Genomic DNA, 8,427 nt, shown 5'->3' with positions numbered 1-8,427 from the left:
GATATCGCTAGTGTGGATACCCGCCCCCATCTGTTGCGCGACACGGGCAAATCGCTGCCCATGCTGCACAACACCGACCAGACCCATCACACATACTTACCTGCCCGGCGACGTCGCTGTGACCGGCGAACCGCCTCCTTTCTAAGGGGGCGGTCCGTGCGGCGTCACAGCGACGTCACTGAGCGACCGCCCAATAGCAGCGGAGGGGCGGAGATGAGTGGCCGGAACATCCCGCCCACCTCCTTCCTTCCTCATAGCGGCTGGGAGGCAGGTAAGGAGAGGTTCCTCGTTTCTGCGGTGTCACACGGAGCGATGTGTGCTGCCGCAGGAGCGACGAACTACATCGTTACTGCTGCAGTAACGATAATCGAGAATGGAGACCCATGTCACCGATGAGCGATTTTGCACGTTTTTGCAGCGATGCAAAATCGCTCATCGGTGTCACACGCAGCAACATCGCTAATGCGGCCGGATGTGCGTCACAAATTCCGTGACCCCAACGACTCCGCATTAGCGATGTCGCAGCGTGTAAAGCCCCCTTTAGTGGGAGTGGTGTACAGGGTCTTAGCAGTAAAGAGTATTCCATATTTCTGCCAGATACCCACAGAGATATTGAAATCTGAAAAAAGAGACTTCTGCTCATTGAAGGTAAGAACTGCTCACATAGCGTTCAACTCCACAGCAAACGAGTGCTCTAGCACTGGCATCTCAGCAGGGATATTCCCCTACTACACATGTGTGTCTGGGTCCCTGTGACAGTTTACAGGACATAACTCAGGGCACCTAGACAGAAGGCAGAGGGACTACTTTCTATTTCTGGTGTAGAGCTTAGTACAATATATATATATATACTATTACATGTGACACATGTACCTTGTATTACCATTATTCGCTGTATATGAACCCCTTTTCTCCGGGCATTATTTGTCTATAGCATTTTTCACGAACCTGAGGCAACTGAGAACCCTTCAGTGAAGGAATTCCACTAACCCTCACAATACCAACCAGGGGCCTCCCTGCAGTAACTCAGGTAGTTGTACCCATTCTCTTTCCGCATTCTATGTGTTCTTCTTCTTTCTTCTTTTTTTTCTTTTTTCTTCTTTTTATTTCTATCATGTAGTTCAGGGGTTTATAGATATATGTCCTGCATCTCATATTTCCTTTAGTGGTGCTTCTTACCCATTCTCATATCATTTACCCTAGTATTTCATGATCCTGAGGCGACTGAGAACCCTTTAATAAAGGAATCCTTTTTCACTTGAATTGTCAAGTGATACTTACCAGTGACTATCACGTAATGTTACAGGTAGTTGCATTTTCTTCCTCTTCTTTCTCTCCTTTCTTCTTTGTCACACGGTCCATTGTGTTATAGCCCACGTGTCATGATAACACTTGTACCATCTTTTCATTTAGATTCCACCTACAATTATTTACTGATTCCAGTTCTGAAATAGGCTTTCATGATCTACTCACTAGAATTCTCAAGTGCATAAGGTACTGAGACATATACATGTTCACACCATTATAAAGAACAAAGTATAAACATTGAGGTTTTTCTCACACCCATGTTCCTGTGTTCTTTGATATGATATGTGTTCATTTCCTTCACTATATAGGATTGCAAGTTTTCCATTTGTACCTTAATGGCAATGACGCTATACAATTGAACACATATCATCCTGTTATCCATATAGGTGTGTATTTACCTGCTTGACTATTTTTGGTTGTTTGATCCAGAATGTTTCTCCAGATAGGTCATGTGGAAATTTTCTTTCCTCAGTACAAATGTTTTCACTATGGCTTTGGAAAAATTTTTTGTATGTGCATCATGGTCATTTGACCCATTGTACTCTCAAGTAGCAATATATTGTACTGTTATGTTGTACTATGTACTAATTACGTGTTTATATGGTTTTGTAACCCTTTATGATCTTAGATAACTTTATCCTTGATAAAGACCTAAAAACAAGGTCGAAACGTTGGATGAATTATCCTTTTGCACAAATAAAGAATTTTCAGCATTCCAAGAGTTCTTTTCTTACGTTATTGATCACTATAGTGTGCCAGAGCTTTTTTTATTGAATTGACTCTTATTTTTTCTGAGCACCTGCTATATACACAGTGACCCAGACATATTCAAGTTTCATTCAGAAGGCAGAGGGAAGCCTTAGCAGCTGAGCCTATATCTTGGCTTGTGAGCATTAGAACAGGCCGGCGATTACAGGGTAACATGAAAAATGTCCAGCTTGCATTATGACTAGAACATGACAATATCCTTTTAAGTACTAACCTATGATGCGTTCCTAAGCAGTTGATGTTATATGTTCTACATTTCATTTTCTGCATACTTTACAAGTAGTAGAATTTGCTTTGATATAGGCAACTGGATTTTCACAATGAAAAGGCAAAGGATAACGCCCGAAAAAGACGCCATACATTATGTCAGTGCCATCACTGACAAACCTGGATTGACCATGAAATACATCAATCCCCTTAAAGGTGAGTTAAAACAAGTTTTAACTAAATTGCCTTAATATTGTCATGCATTAGAATGACTGTCTTAGGTAATGATAAATATTTTCTACAGGAAGAGGAGTGTTTGCTGAAACTGAAATCGAAAAAGGGAGTTTTGTTGCAGAATATCGAGGCGAGCTCACGTATGCACTTACGATGGTAGACAACTACTCGAGATTTATGGTTGTGGTACAAGTCAAAGATCTAATGGCCCATACTGCAGCGAAGGTCTTCCAAGCACACTTATGCAGACCTCATGGCTACTCAGAGAGAGTCCTCACAGATCAAGGCACAGCCTTTGAAGCGGAAATCTTCAAGGACTTCTGCAGCTTTTACCGATGCAGGAAGATGCGCACTACACCCTACCATGCTCAAACCAATGGTTATCAACCTGCTCAGGACTTTACCCCATATTCCAGATGTGGCCTTACAAGTGATTTATAGAGGGGTAACAATACGTTGGGATCACCGGATCTAATCTCCCTTTTTATACACCCTAAAATCTTGTTTGCTTTAGAATAAACAATAACATCATAAAGGTATAGCAGTACCGTTTCAAAGTTTCGGTGTCCCAAGCAGCATTCCATCAGCCTCTGGAAGGTTCCTGGCAAATTGCACAGCTCGAAGGGCATGCTTTTGAACTCGCAGAGACCCATCGGGGTGGCAAAGGTGGTCTTCTCCCGGTCTGCCTCAGCAACGGACACTTGCCAATAGCGACTAGTGAGATCAAGGGTAGAAAAATAATTTGCAGTTCTCAATGCAGCTAGCTATTCCTCAATACAGGGGAGTGGTGCTGTCCTTCTTCTTTAACAGGACCAACGGAGCTGCCCAGAGGCTACAACTGTCACGGATAACCCCAGCCTCCTTCATGTTGCTCAACATGTCCTTGGTACACTGGTAATGTGCAGGTAGTTTTGGCTTATATCTCTCTTTGATGGGTGGGTGTGCACTTGTGGGGATGTAGTGTTTGACCCCTTTTATTCTTCAAAAGTCTAGCGGATGTTTGCTGAAGACTTGCTCGTATTCTTGCACTAGCCTGTAGACCCCCTTCTTGTGATGTGAAGGTGTGGAGTCAGTGCCTACGTGTAATTCCTTACACCACTCCTATGGCTGACTTGGTGAGCTGTCACTGAATGGGTGGGCTGAAGCAATGGTGGATGCTGCTGTTTGGATAGCATGTGTATCTACTGAGAACAGCTTATCAATGGTGGCAAATCGGAGCAGCTTAATCTCTTGCTCTCCGCAGTTCAACACTCTCATGGGCACTCTTCCCTTCCATATTAATGAATAAAACTATGATGTAAATAGCATATAGATACCCCACAAATGCAGATAAAAGTAGGTTATGGGAAAAGGGGGAAGAGAGAAACAGGAAAATAGTGGAATAAAGTATACCTTCCAGGTGGGAGAGGAAATGGCAGCACAGCCAGTGGAGGTGAAGCAAGGGGAGCCTGCAACTAAAGAGTTGAGAGCGTTATCACATGGTGACTGAGCCTGATTGTAACGGGAGCATAGAGGTGCCGATCCTGTCTTACCTGCGTTGGTGTAGAAGTGGGTGTCCTGTGGTGGAGTCAGCTATGTGCAGTGGTGGCCGTGGGTTCTTTTATGTGCGACCGTAGTAATAGCTGCGCCCACTTCCTGTATGGGAGTGGAATGCAGTGAGGGTAATGGAACGCACGCCTGCGCATTTGTGTTTAACGTCGCGCATGTGCAGAACGGAGAAAAGGCTGCGCTCACTTCCTAATGAAAGGGAGTGAGACGCATCTGGGAAGGAAAGGGAAAAGATTAGGGTTTGGGGATGATGAAAGGGCTTTCTACAGGCAAGGATGGCAAAGGGTGGCAGTGACGGAAAGTCAGGCAGCCTGTCCTGTCCTGTCCTGTCCGTCCGTCTTTTTGTATCATGAATTGGAAAGACTGCAAGGGGGAGGGGAGGTGCTTGTGTCCAAAAGGAGGAGTTATTCAGATTCATTGCAGTGGGCGGCGGCTGCAAAAAGCACCATTCTTCTTGTTTTTGCTCTGCAAAACAGCCTTTTCAAGGGTTGGCTTGGGTGACAAAATGTCTTCTGTAGGCGTGGGTTTGTCTCCCTCTCCCTAAGATGTGTCCGGTATAGGCCAGGGTGCCACTCAAGGCCGTAACCAATTCGGGTTATAGCTTCTCGGCCTTTTGGCTAAGATCAAGTGTAGTTTCGGAGGACGCTACCTTGGTCGGTACTGGAAGGTGCCTGGGATTGCACATCTGCCGGCCTTGAGGAAGTGTGTGCGCCTTCTGGTGACACATAGCCCTCTTGTGCCTGGACGGTTCCCAGGCAACGGGAGGTGATCACCTTTGTTATTTTGAAGTCCTACTGATAAACAGAAAAAAAAAAAAATTAAATCTGTTCTTATCAGTTTAATATCTGATACGTCCCCTCTCTGGGGACCATATATTAAATGGATTTTTAGAACAAGGAGATGGAAAAAATCTTGCTCTGTCCACTCCACGCATTGACCTGGTATTGCAGTACCTCCAGGACCGGTGCACCCCTTCTTAACCCAGTTTCCAAAAGCAGAACTCAATTCACCTGATTCAAATGAGCCCCATTAGTGAATTGAAAGAAAGCAAAAACTTTATATGCACCTCAATTTGGCCAATTCACTTTTCACACTTTCACCCTTTTTTTTATCTTTCACACCTTTTACTTGTTTTATTGATGCAAAAAGCTGTGCCAAATAGCAAACTCATCTCCACTCAACTTGACCAACTCTGCTATGTCCCGTGCAGTATCTTATTCTCAGTCTTATCTAGATCATTTGCAATTGAATAGAATAGATCCCTTTTGGCTGCTTATGACTGTGTAAAATATGTAGTTTTACTGGGCTGGGATGAGAGAATCCATTGAAGCATGGTGTAGGGATTGTGGTTCCTGTGTGCTAAGAAGAGAGGCTGGCACCAGCCAGAAAGCCCCATTGCAGCCAATAATCACTTAATAACTTTTTCAACTTGTCATCATATGGGAGGCCTTCCATTCCTTGTAGTAGTCTAGTTGCCCACCTTTGAACTGACTCTAACTTCTGAATGTCCTTTTTAAAATGTGGAGCCCAAAACTGGTTCCCATATTCCAGATGTAGCCTTACAAGTGATTTATAGAGGTGTAACAATACGTTGGGATCACGGGATCTAATCTCCCTTTTTATACACCCTAAAATCTTGTCCCAAGCAGCATTCCATCAGCCTCTGGAAGGTTCCTGGCGCATTGCACAGCTCGAAGGGCATGCTTTTGAACTCGCAGAGACCCATAGGGGTGGCGAAGGCGGTCTTCTCCCGGTCTGCCTCAGCAACGGACACTTGCCAATAGTGACTAGTGAGATCAAGGGTAGAAAAATAATTTGCAGTTCTCAATGCAGCTAGCAATTCCTCAATACGGGGAGTGGTGCCGTCCTTCTTTTTTAACAGGATCAACAGAGCTGCCCAAAGGCTACAACTGTCACGGATAACCCCAGCCGCCTTCATGTTGCTCAACATGTCCTTGGTACACTGGCAATGTGAAGGTGGTATTGGCTTATAGCTCTCTTTGATGGGTGGGTGTGCACCTGTGGGGATGTGGTGTTGGACCCCTTTTATTCCCCCAAAATCTAGCGGGCTTCCCACCGGTAACCCGCTCCCCAGCTTGGATGGATGCTGAGGGAGCCCCTTTTGCCCGCAGGCTCTGGCCCTGGGAACTGTAGCCTTGGCGGTGACTGTGCTTCCCTCTACGGTGTGAGCTGTTGCCTTCAATCGGGTCTTGACTGCTGGGAAACCCTGGAGGTTCCTGTCGCTAACGGATTTGACCGGTTTTACGGCGACTCCTAGCCTGGTCGGGGTCCGTAGGCCCTGCCGGATGGTGCTGGCTTCTCTTCACTCCCCGATCTGGTACCGGCGGGCCACCGCCCATCCCCGGTCCGTACGGTTCACTCCAATCAGCCTCTCCTGCAGAAGGACACCACCGTCTGCCAACCTTGCTGAGTGCCCGGGCCACACACCCGGACACGGTCAGTCTCCTCTCCTCTTCACTTCTCTAACTCCAAAACTGATCTCTAATCTGACTCCTTTTCCCGCCTCCAGGACTGTGAACTCCTCGGTGGGTGGGATCAACCGCCTGGCCCACCCCCTGGTGTGGACATCAGCCCCTGGAGGAAGGCAACTAGGATTTGTGTTTAGCTTCGGTGTGCCTAGCCGGAGTGTAGAGTGTGTTGGTGTAGTACCTGTGACGACCTGGCTTGTCCAGGGCGCCACATTCCCCTATAGTAAAATGCAGACCGTCCGCGGGCTGCCCGTCCATCACCGGTTTTATTTTCACAACTGAAAAAGAATAAAACGGTAAAACATGTAAAAGCATCATAAACATTTTACAACGGTACAGCTTCCGCTCTTCTCCCACCCAAACAACCTGGCCCTGATGCTGCCCCTAAGAAGCGGGCAGCACCCCTTGACCCCAGTCCAGCACCAAGTTGCCCGAGCGGGTTCTGTCTCTTTCAGGGGGCCCACGTCCAAGGGGACCCCTGAACCCCCGGAGGATCGCCACCGGTTACGGTAGTGGCGGGCCTAGGCCATCCCTTTCCTCCAGGCCCATCCTCCCAAATCAGCCTCTCCGGAGGCGGTAACGGTGTCAAGCCAACAAACATTTTTATTTACATTGCACTAAGTTTGTGGTTGCCCTGCAAGTTCTCGGGCTTGTCCGTAAGCAGTTCCTTACGCAATGGTTGCACAGTCCCTACGGGGACAACAGTTGCCGGCAACGGCCGGTTTAATCACGGTTCAATCAGGTAAACTTCTTTGGTTGATCATCTTTACTTATCATTTAAAACTTTCAAACTGGTACACTCAACACATAAAGCCCCCCCCTTTTAAAGAGTAGTTTCCCTGTACCTAAGTGGGGGTCTACCTAGGTTGGGGCGAGTGGACCTTCGGGGTCCGGTGTCAGTGGTGACAGGCAGTGGGGCAGAGGGAACAGTCAGTTCCTCCTCCCTGCTATCATGTGGGGCAGGCGGAGGCGTAGGGGAGCTGGGTACAGGTACATCCCTGGGCACTGGCTCGCGGTTAACCGTTTCCATCATTTCTTCATCCACGGGTTGTGGGAACAGTATCACTGGAAGGATCACCGCACCGTTCTGTGTAGGCCAGTCTGCTGGAAAATCACCCATCATGGTGTGGATTACCTCTTTTTCCTTCTCCACTGGACTGGGAACTGGAGCCTCATCCGCTACTCTCAATGCTGGTGGGCACTTCTTCAGGTGGTCTCGGGAAACCGTGGCCAAAGTCCCCCCCTGGTCACGGCTGATCTGGTAGGCCTTCCCATTCTCCCATCCTGTGGGCTGGACTACATACGGGGTTTTTTCCCATTGATCATCCAGCTTGTGGGCCCTTCTTTTCCGCTTCAGCACTACATCCCCAGGTTGGAAGGAACCGGCAGGCGCCTTCTTGTTGAAGCACTGCTCCTGTTGTCCCCGACTCCGGCACAGGTTCTTTTCAACATACTCCTGGACCTGTCGGTACTGTGTCCTCCGCCGAGTGTCCCATTCAGCTGTCGACAGGAGTGCTTCTGAAGCTTCCAAGCCCATTTCCAGATCCACTGGTAGCCGGCCGGGACGAGCTCTCATCAGGTATGCTGGAGTGCATTTCGTAGAGCTGGAAGGGATGTTGTTGTACATATCGACCAGGTCAGGTAGCTTCTCCAGCCACAGGTTCCGCTCTTCCAGTGGTAACGTCTTGAGGAGGCCCAGGACCAAGTGGTTCATCTTTTCACAAATGCCATTGGTTTGGGCGTGGTAAGGCGTGGTCCGGATTTTCTTGCAGCCGTACAACTGGCAGAATTCCTGGAATACCTCTGCTTCAAAGGCCGGACCCTGGTCGGTAAGCACCCTCTCCGGGTACCAATGCGGTCAACAGAAATAAGC

General features: G+C 47.7%; 1 pseudogene; it reads left to right on the top strand.

Moving 5' to 3' along the window:
• Window positions 1-4,833: 4,833 nt before the first annotated feature.
• LOC142255550 (U2 spliceosomal RNA) lies at window positions 4,834-5,040 on the top strand (annotated as a pseudogene).
• The last annotated feature ends 3,387 nt before the right edge of the window (window positions 5,041-8,427 follow it).

The sequence above is a fragment of the Anomaloglossus baeobatrachus genome, chromosome 10 (genome assembly GCF_048569485.1).
Source record: "Anomaloglossus baeobatrachus isolate aAnoBae1 chromosome 10, aAnoBae1.hap1, whole genome shotgun sequence".
Lineage (NCBI taxonomy): Eukaryota > Metazoa > Chordata > Amphibia > Anura > Aromobatidae > Anomaloglossus > Anomaloglossus baeobatrachus.
This window is presented reverse-complemented; position numbering and strand designations above follow the sequence as displayed.